This window comes from Schistocerca cancellata, chromosome 8 (genome assembly GCF_023864275.1).
Source record: "Schistocerca cancellata isolate TAMUIC-IGC-003103 chromosome 8, iqSchCanc2.1, whole genome shotgun sequence".
Lineage (NCBI taxonomy): Eukaryota > Metazoa > Arthropoda > Insecta > Orthoptera > Acrididae > Schistocerca > Schistocerca cancellata.
In genome coordinates this window covers 412,383,108-412,393,942 of record NC_064633.1, presented here as the reverse complement: position 1 = coordinate 412,393,942, position 10,835 = coordinate 412,383,108, and positions in this window count along the sequence as shown.

Here is a 10,835-nt window from a genome sequence, read left to right as displayed (position 1 = left end):
ACTTTTGATGTGCAAATGGCTAGTGCCTTGCAAAAGGGCCTTATTTAATTCATAATTTAAGAAGTTGTGTAACAGTATGAAGAAGTAATGGAGGTTTTATGCTCATTGATGAACTGGTGTGAGAAAGCTAGTACTTAACCAACCCCACAGTGGGTTCCAGTTTACGTTCTGCTCATAATATAGAACGTCCCCTTCCAATGCAGTTACGAGGATATCTATTGTTCAGGTGCTCAAATACATCAATATACACCGAGGTGGCAAAAGTCATGAGATGCATCCTAATATCGTGTCGGACCTCCTTTAGCCCAGCATAGTGCAGAAACTCGACGTAGCATTGACTCAACATGTCGTTGGACGTCCACTGCAGAAATATTGAGCCACGCTGCCTCTGTAACCTTCCATAACTGCGAAAGTGTTGCCGCTGCAGAATTTTGTGCATGAACTGATCTCTCGATTATGTCCCACAAATGTTTGATAGGACACATGTCGGGCGATCTGGGTGGCCAAATTATACCATGGATTTGTTCAGAATGTTCTTCAAACCAATCGCGAACAACAGTGGGCCAGTGCAGCGACATTGTTGTTTGGGAAAATGAAATCCATGAATAGTTGCAAATGGTTTACAAGTAGCCGAACGCAACCATTTCCAGTCAATGGTCAGTTCAGTTCGATGAGAGGCCCAGTACATTCCATGTAAACATAGCCCACACCGTTATGGAGCCACCACCAGCTTACACAGCGCCTTGTGCACAACATGGTTCCATGGCTTCGTGTGGCCTGTTCCACACCCTACCATCAGCTCTTACAATCTGAAATCGGGACTCATCTGATCAGGCCACCAGGTTTCCAGTCACCTAGACTCCAACCGATATGGTCACGAGCCCTGGAGAAGCGCTGCAAGCGATGTCGTGCTGTTAGCAAAGGCACTCACGTTGGTCGTCTGATTCCCGCGGTTATTTCACGCAGTGTTGCTTATCTGTTAGCACTGACAACTCTACGCAAATTGTAACCTCCCCCTCACTTACCGACCTTAATGACCGTAAAAATGAAACCGCGTGTACCTAATGGAAATTTGGGAAAAGCAATCGTCACCGAAGTTAATCTGTCGGTAAAGAGGGAGGAAAGGGTTACATCTAAATGAAAGGAAAAGTGCTAATGAAACTGGTGGAAATTAATTTTGAAAAGGGGTAAAGTTAATAAAGAAAGTAAATGTGCAGCCGTTACGTTAACAATTAACTAGCGGTAATTAGGTATTTGAGATTTGGGGGAAATTACGGTCGCCAGTCCTAAGGACAATTACTATAGTAACTGAAAAAGAAAGGTTATTACGCATATAATTAGCACTAGAAGTGTGGCAACTGAAGGTTGACACGTGTAGTGTGAAAACTGAAAGTTTGTCAGAAGTAATAAATTTCGCTACACTCTGACTTAATTTAGCAGGAAAATCGAAAGTTAATTTAGTGACCGAAGTTAATAGTGAGCTTTCTTTCTGAAGCACATCGAAATTCAGTAAAACACGGTTAGTCTTGGACTACCTCAACAATCATTTCAAAAGCTACTTGAATCTACGCAATTTAGAAATAAGAGATTTAACTTTGAACTTGAATTACATGATTCTGAACAATTAACAATAGTAAAATTTAGTACGTACCAAGCTGAGCTGCAGTCACAAGTAAGCTAAAATACGGTAACAAAACTCGCACTCTTAATTTGTGCTAGTGTAATCTAAATATTGTAGCCAGCTATGAATACCTTAATTGAAATTTGAAATTAAAGCAGTGAAATAGAATATTACTTTAATGCTGGAGTTTGAATTTCAATGACACTTGGGTTCATTCCGGAAAAGGAAGGGACCCTGCTTGGTAATGCAATTGGGACAATGAGCAACAAAGGTTCATGCTACGTTGCTGTAATTTTGTGATTTGAACAGTTTGAAATGCTGAGGTCTGCCATACAGTTCTAGAACTTTACGTGCGTCCAGTCTTCCTTGTTGGTTGATTGAAGGTTTGAAGCCGTCGATCGAGGAGGTGGCGACAGTCACTCATTGTCGGCCGTCGCTGTTGCAGAAGCTGGATGTTGGCGCGCCTTCTTCTCGACACGGTCACCAGACGAAACGGGCTCTTGATGTGCGCCAGCTAACGCTTCCCGTCCGCGACATCATGTCAGAAACTATCATCGCAAGTCGAGCGCAATTACATGCTGCCAAACCCCGAAAGCGCGGCAACTCGCGGGAGCTTCACACAACACACCTGCTCCACTCGCTACTCCCGCCAGACTCCTGTGCTCAGCCCGCGCTCCACGCGGCAGAGTTAACACTACCAAAGATCCTACACACTTTGATTCTTCACACGACCTATCGATGTAATCGTTCGATAGCGTAGTTTTCCCTAGGCAAGACCCAGCGTAAAAATACAAATAATATTCACGAAACAAACCAGTTATACATCGACATAAATGTATAAATCTATATATCCAAACAGTAAAATAATTACAATATACAAAGAGACAGAAATGTCATATCTTGAGGTAACAAAGCAAGGAAAAAAATAATAGTACAATAGATGGAAATAGGAGGATATGCATTTCCGGCGTTACAAAATGCTGCTGCTCTCGGTCGTTAAGTGAAGGCCGTCGGCCACTATGTTGTCCGTGGTGAGAGGTAAGGCCAGAAATATGGTATTTTCGGCATACTCTTGACACTGTGGCACCCAGAATACTGAATTCCCTAGCGATTTCCGAAATTAAATATCCCACGCGTCTAGCTCCAACTACGGGGGTCATCCCAAAAGTAAGGTCTCCTATTTTTTTGTAAGTACAGAACTCTGTTTGTGTGGCAGTTGGTCACACTGTTACGAAGAGTGCTTCACGCGCTGTGTGTAAACATGCGCACGCCGCGCTGAGGCGCTATCTTTGCTTGGCAGCCGTTGAGAATAGAGCTCCCTTTGGATGTTACCGCCAAGTGGAATTGCGTGCAGTTATTCGGTTTTTGAACGCAAAGGGCACTGCGCCGATTGAAATCCATCGCCAATTGACGGAAGTATATGGTGAGTCGTGCATGGATGTCAAAAATGTTCGTAAGTAGTGTAGAGAGTTTGCAGCTGATCGGACCGAAATTCACGACGAACAAAGGAGCGGGTTACCGTCAGTTTCTGAGGAGACAGCGTTGAAGGTTGAGCAAAGTATGCGTGAAAATCGGCGGATCACCCTGGATGATCTCTGCACTTTGGTTCCGGAGGTTTCCGGAACACCGCTCACAGAATTTCAATGGAAACATTGAACTACCGGAAGGTGTGCAAAAGATGAGTGCCACGCATGCTGATAGGACCACATGCGGCAACGAATTGATGCTTCCCGCGCATTTCTTCATCGCCTTGCAGCCGAACAGGACAACTTTCTGGACTCAATTGTCACGGGTGACGAAACCTGGGCATACCACTTTACACCTGACACCAACCAACAATCACGCCAGTTCATAACTTTCTGAACAGCATGGCGGCGAGCTGGTATGACATGGGTGTGCAGAAACTGCCACAGCATCTACAGAAATTGTGATTATGTCGAAAAATAGCTAAATGTTCAAGCTGTAAAATGATGTAAACCATTGTAGAAATAAACAGGTCTATGTACGTATAAAAAATGGGAGACCTTACTTTTGGGATTACCCTCGTACCATTCCGCGTTCAGAGACTGCTAATTCCAATCGTGCGGCCATAATCACGTCGGCCGGCCGGAGTGGCCGTGCGGTTAAAGGCGCTGCAGTCTGGAACCGCAAGACCACTACGGTCGCAGGTTCGAATCCTGCCTCGGGCATGGATGTTTGTGATGTCCTTAGGTTAGTAAGGTTTAACTAGTTCTAAGTTATAGGGGACTAATGACCTCAGCAGTTGAGTCCCATAGTGCTCAGAGCCATTTGAACCATTTGAACCATAATCACGTCGGAAACCTTTCCGCATGGATCACCTGAGTACAACTGACAGCTTCGCCAATGCACTGCGCTTTTATAATTTGCTTACTACCGCCATCCGTTTATATACATACTGATATCCCACGACTTACATCGCCTCAGTGTATAAGTGGGATGTGACACTAGCGTGTTGAAACGACATTGTCTCACAGACGAAAAGAGGTATTGTAGCCAATAACTGAGTCAGTACATCTTGAAAGAACAGTAAATCATGAAACTCTCGTGGCAGATCAAAACTGTGTGCCTGACCGAGGCTCGAACTCGGGACCCTTACCCATCGCGGACAAGAGCTCTACCATCTGAGCTACCCATGCACGACTCACGCCCCGTCCTCACAGCTTTATTTTCACCAGTACCTCGGCTCCTACTTTCCAAACTTCACAGAAGCTCTCCTTCGAACCTTGCAGAACTAGCACTCCTGGAAGAAAGGATATTGCGGAGACAGCCACAGCCTGGAAACAGTAAGACAGGTGCATCTTTCAAATGAGGTGTCAGGAAATAACGTCCTATCAGTTTATTAACCACGATGTAACCCAAAAATAGGTAGAGAATCGTATTCAATGATTTGAATGGCAATTGGTTGGTGTAAAACATCACCGTGATTGCAAGATACGTCACTCGTGAAGAATACAAACTGTGAATGTTCAACATTGCAGTACTTCGTTGGAACTGCTAATACAACAGAACTACGGATTAAAATAATTTGTCTCGTTGCTTGCACATTTATTGAGGGATGTAATTGCTATTGCAACGGGTACGTCCACACTGTAATCTTTTAAGTGTGCATTCCACGGGCGGATTGACGCCTGTTTCTTAGTAAATATTCTCCCACATGACCTAATACAATACCCTCAAAGTTTAGTAAACTAACAATTCTAAGTCGAGAATCTTGGGCTGCTCTCTATGGACTCGACGATTCAGTTTCTCGTAAGTTTCTGCTCCCGGACACAAATTTCTTCCAATAAGAATGACAGCTGTTACGAAATTTTTCTGTGTGCAGTCATTCGGCTTTTCGGTTCTAATTCCTGCTGCACCACAAAGCAAATACATGCGTAAAACTTCTTCTAACGAGTAATGGTCCACCTTCGGCAATCATTCATGCACAAACTGTAAGCAGCGGTGAAATCCACTGTCCACACATCATAAACGATTGTGTATTGTTTCTCAAGGCAGCAACACGAACATCGATACGGCAACCTGTATCTTGCTACGAAACATATGTAGTTTACAAATATATGCATCATACGCATTATTCATTCAAGATCTCTGCCCCCACAGAGTACTAATTCCCGGCCGTTGTGTCCTTAACTCGAAGTACTTAGTTCTGGACCCCCTACAAGCTGCACAATTTTGAACGTAAAGGTATGGAACACTCTTTGTATAATACCTTCGTAAAACCTTCTCCTTACAGAAGTCAGTGACTGCGCTCTTGCAGTGGCTGCAACAATGGTAGATCGTAGATCAGTGGTTCCCAACCAGGGGGTAATTATGCCCTGAGGGGTAGAATGTAATTTTCGGAGGGGTAAAACCAAAAGGATACAGTTGCTTTTCGGTCACAAAATTAAATTATTTTTATAAGATCATTATTATTACTTGGTACGCAGTACTTACTGGAATTAAGGAAAGCCGGCCGCGGTGGCCGTGCGGTTATAGGCACTACAGTCCGGAACCGCGGGGCCGCTACGGTCGCAGGTTCGAATCCTGCCTCGGGCATGGATGTGTGTGATGTCCTTAGGTTAGTTAGGTTTAAGTAGTTCTAAGTTCTAGGGGACTGATGACCTAAGATGTTAAGTCCCATAGTGCTCAGAGCCATTTGAATTTGAATTAAGGAAAACGTGGGAGGACCCACTAATATAACTTTCTTTTCAAACAACCTGATTCAACAATATATAACTACAAATTCTTTTATTTCTTTTTACACAATGAATAAATTTACAAGTTTTTGACCGTAAACCTTAAGATGAATAAACTTTTGCAGAAGAAATCAAAACAGCAAACAATATGACAATGATTACAAGACGGACGGCCCTACAGCCCGCCCGTTATCGGGTCAAACAGCGGTGTGTACTACAGTGCTAGACACAGTCGCTCTTATTAAGTGCCCTTCTGCAACACAGGAAAACTATATACGCACCACTGATGATAAGAGTGGTTCGATTACTCAAAACAGATGACGTAACTTTTAATTTGAAAGCTTTATGTCGAAAGGTTCGGGGTTAAGATACGCACCTGTGCTTAAAGGTTAAACAGATTAGCAAACAATACGATAATGATAAGGCTTACTTCAAAGCAACCAACTTCTTAATTTCAATAGGCAACCAAGGTGCGACTGGATCCCAACCAGACCCTTTTGACATCTTATTTTGACTAAAGCCCTGGTGACAGTTGGCTGTTAATATTTTCAAAGTTAAACTGACTGTCAGTTTCCAGAATGAGATTTTCACTCTGCAGTGGAGTGTGCGCTGATATGAAACTTCCTGACAGATTAAAACTGTGTGCCCGACCGAGACTCGAACTCGGGACCTTTGCTTTCGCGGGCAAGTGCTCAACCATCTTTTTTTTTCTTTTTCTTTTTTTTCTTTTTTTTTGTTCGCTTTTGTTCGTTGCATCTGCTCGGGGCGGACGTCGTTAGACATCCGTTTAAGTTCGTTGTTGATCGATTAGCTCAGTTTTTTTTATTACAGAGGGCTGCTAACCCTCTGACCGAACTCGCTGAGCTACCGTGCCGGCATACCATCTGAGCTACCGAAGCACGACTCACGCCCGGTACTCACAGCTTTACTTCTGCCAGTACCTCGTCTCCTACCTTCCAAACTGTCAGTTATTAAGACCGCTCTGAAGGAACGTTTTAAAACATTACTTGTGAACACATATTACAAGAGAACTCATTCGGCAGAACCACAAGATCCAGCTAAAATACACCAGTAATGGCCCGGTCTTTCAAACACAGCAACGAACAGTTTAGTACAACTGGTTGTCATATTATAACTAATGGCTGAGAAATGTAATTACGATCAATGATGTGAATCGGGTAACATCGAAATCTAACCACATGGTCCCTCTTTGTTTAACGGCAACCTGTGCCTTAGTATTGTTCTGGCTGTTTTTACGACCAGGAGTTGATTCATTAGAACATTAATGATCGGGTACAAACCAGAAAGGAAAGGCAATATAATAGCGGGACAATACTACGGCCTTTATCTCCGACCAAAGAACCGACCGAGTAAAATTCTGAGGGTCGGGTACAAACCAAGAAGGGCAGGTAGACAATGAAACAATTCACCACGAGGATTACAGAATGTTTCTCCCCTTTATCAGCAAGCAGTCCCATGGACCCACGGTGCGTCGCAGCGGTCAGTGAGTGGTGCCGATGAAAGCCAGGTAGAAGAGGGCAGCCAGGCCACGAGCGGTCGCCTGACACGAATGTTGCCAACCAACCGACTGGATGTTGGTTTGTTCCTTGTAGTCCATGCTGACCCCGGTGAAGTACTCCGGTATCTTCGCTGTGTGCAGGCCCTCCTTGCGCAGCTCGTGGCTTCGGCCGCTCGGATGTCGTGACCACCTCTTGTCGCGACGCTACCGCCAATCCTCAAACTTGGTGCCTTATCTCGGGCTAGCGAACCCCCTATATATATATATATATATATATATATATATATATATATATATATATATCGGAAAGCAAAGACTTTCTAAGGACACAACCCACAGATACCAATTCTTCCCCATAGATATTGGCAATGGGGCCACAAGAGTGATAGCCGATACTACACCTGAGCCAGTAGCGCCAGACAGAACAGTCTACTAATACAGTGGCGCCACAGCTCATTATTATTATTTCGTAAGACTGTGACCCTGATTTCGTAAGTTACCCGTAATTAGGTCTGTTTTTCCAGACACTTGCGTTAATGCATGACACAGTGTGGTGGAGGTTACAGCATGTGAAACAAATGTATGACCATCTTCCTCAAGTAGTCCACCCACTACACACATACTTTGTACTTTGTTCCACACATTTGTGACATTTAAATTAATACACATGCATCACACATGGTCAACAATCTCATGAAAATGCCTTCCTTCTTACACTATACACTACTGGCCATTAAAACTGCTACACCAAGAAGAAATGCAGATGATGAACGGGTATTCATTGGACAAATATATTATACTAGAACTGACATGTGATTGCATTTTCACGCAATTTGGGTGCATAGATCCTGAGAATTCAGTACCCGGAACAACCACCTCTGGCCATAATAACGGTCTTGATATGCCTGGGCATTGAGTCAAACAGAGCTTGGATGGCGTGTACAGGTACAGATGCCCATGCAGCTTCGACTCGATACCACACTTCATCAAGAGTAGTGACTGGCGTATTGTGACGAGCCAGTTGCTCGGCCACCATTGACCAGACGTTTTCAATTGGTGAGAGATCTGGAGAATGTGCTGGCCAGGACAGCAGTCGAACATTTTCTGTATCCAGAAAGGCCAGTACAGGACCTGCAACATGAGGTCGTGCATTATCCTGCTGAAATGTAGGCTTTCGCAGGGATCGAATGAAGGGTAAAGCCACGGGTCGTAACACATCTGAAATGTAACGTCCACTGTTCAAAGTGCCGTCAATGCGAACAAGCGGTGACCGAGACGTGTAACCAATGGCACCCCATACCATCACGCCGGGTGATACGCCAGTATGGCGATGACGAATACACGCTTCTAATGTGCGTTCACAGCGATGTCGCCAAACACGGATGCGACCATCATGATGCTATACACAGAACCTGGATTCGTCCGAAAAAATGACGTTTCACCATTCGTGCAACCAGGTTCGTCGTTGAGTACACCATCGCAGGCGCTCCTGTCTGTGATGCGGCGTCAAGGGTAACCGCAGGCACGGTCTCCGAGCTGATAGTCCACGCTGCTCAAACGTCGTCGAACAGTTCGTGCAGATGGTTGTCTTGCAAACGTCCCCATCTGTTGACTCAGATATTGAGACGTGGCTGCACGATCCGTTACAGCCATGTGGATAAGATGCCTGTCATCTCGACTGCTAGCGATACGAGGCTTTTGGGATCCAGCACGGCGTTCCGTATTACCCTCCTGAACCCACCGATTTCATATTCTGCTAACAGTCATTGGATCTCGACCAACGCGAGCAGCAATGTCGCGACACGATAAACCGCAATCGCGACAGGCTACAATCCGACCTTTATCAAAGTCGGAAACGTGATGGTACGCATTTCTTCTCCTTACACGAGGCATCACAACAACGTTTCACCAGGCAACGCCGGTCAACTGCTGTTTGTGTATGAGAAATCGGTTGGAAACTTTCCTCATGTCAGCACGTTGTAGGTGTCGCCACCGTCGCCAACCTTGTGTGAATGCTATGAAAAGCTAATCATTTGCATATCACAGCATCTTCTTCCTGTTGGTTAAATTTCGCGTCTGTAGCACGTCATCTTCGTGGTGTAGCAATTTTAATGGCCAGTAGTGTATAACAATAATAATAATTATTATTATTGTTGGTAACAGTGGTCAGACACAAAGCACTGGCAGCCTGAAATCTTCCAGTTTCTGCCTGTTCAGAAATAACGAGTCATTTACAAACAGTGGGCCTAAATATAGTTCACACATTTTAATTCGGCTGATTTTGAATGGAGGTGCAGGGTGTGGGTACAGCAAGTGTCGCTAGGTAGACGAGTGATGCAGAGGAATCATGTTTTGTAACAGATGTATGCCACCAATTAACCTCAATGTGGATAGTTACCTTTCCTTTCTGAGAATGTGATTTAGGTAATAATCGCAATGCATGGAGAACTGTTTCATCATTCTATAAAATAAGGTGCCACAAGTAAGCCATAGCATTTTCCTCGTGGTTTAGGAAGACACATGCAAGGGTTTAAGATCATTTATCTTTCATCGTTTTAAAAATGAATGTGACCAAAGAAAATTCGTTTTAATTCTTAAGTTTAGTTGGGAACTGATGTTAAACATGGTGGAGGAGAGGGGCTGGGGGAGGGGCGTGGATAGCTAATATCTGATTGCCCTCAGGGTAGTGATCTCAGAAAGGATGGGAACCATTGTTGTAGAGTGATAGTCGCATGCCTGTCCTTGAAGTGCGTAACGGAAAACATACACTCCTGGAAATGGAAAAAAGAACACATTGACACCGGTGTGTCAGACCCACCATACTTGCTCCGGACACTGCGAGAGGGCTGTACAAGCAATGATCACACGCACGGCACAGCGGACACACCAGGAACCGCGGTGTTGGCCGTCGAATGGCGCTAGCTGCGCAGCATTTGTGCACCGCCGCCGTCAGTGTCAGCCAGTTTGCCGTGGCATACGGAGCTCCATCGCAGTCTTTAACACTGGTAGCATGCCGCGACAGCGTGGACGTGAACCGTATGTGCAGTTGACGGACTTTGAGCGAGGGCGTATAGTGGGCATGCGGGAGGCCGGGTGGACGTACCGCCGAATTGCTCAACACGTGGGGCGTGAGGTCTCCACAGTACATCGATGTTGTCGCCAGTGGTCGGCGGAAGGTGCACGTGCCCGTCGAAATGGGACCGGACCGCAGCGACGCACGGATGCACGCCAAGACCGTAGGATCCTACGCAGTGCCGTAGGGGACCGCACCGCCACTTCCCAGCAAATTAGGGACACTGTTGCTCCTGGGGTATCGGCGAGGACCATTCGCAACCGTCTCCATGAAGCTGGGCTACGGTCCCGCACACCGTTAGGCCGTCTTCCGCTCACGCCCCAACATCGTGCAGCCCGCCTCCAGTGGTGTCGCGACAGGCGTGAATGGAGGGACGAATGGAGACGTGTCGTCTTCAGCGATGAGAGTCGCTTCTGCCTTGGTGCC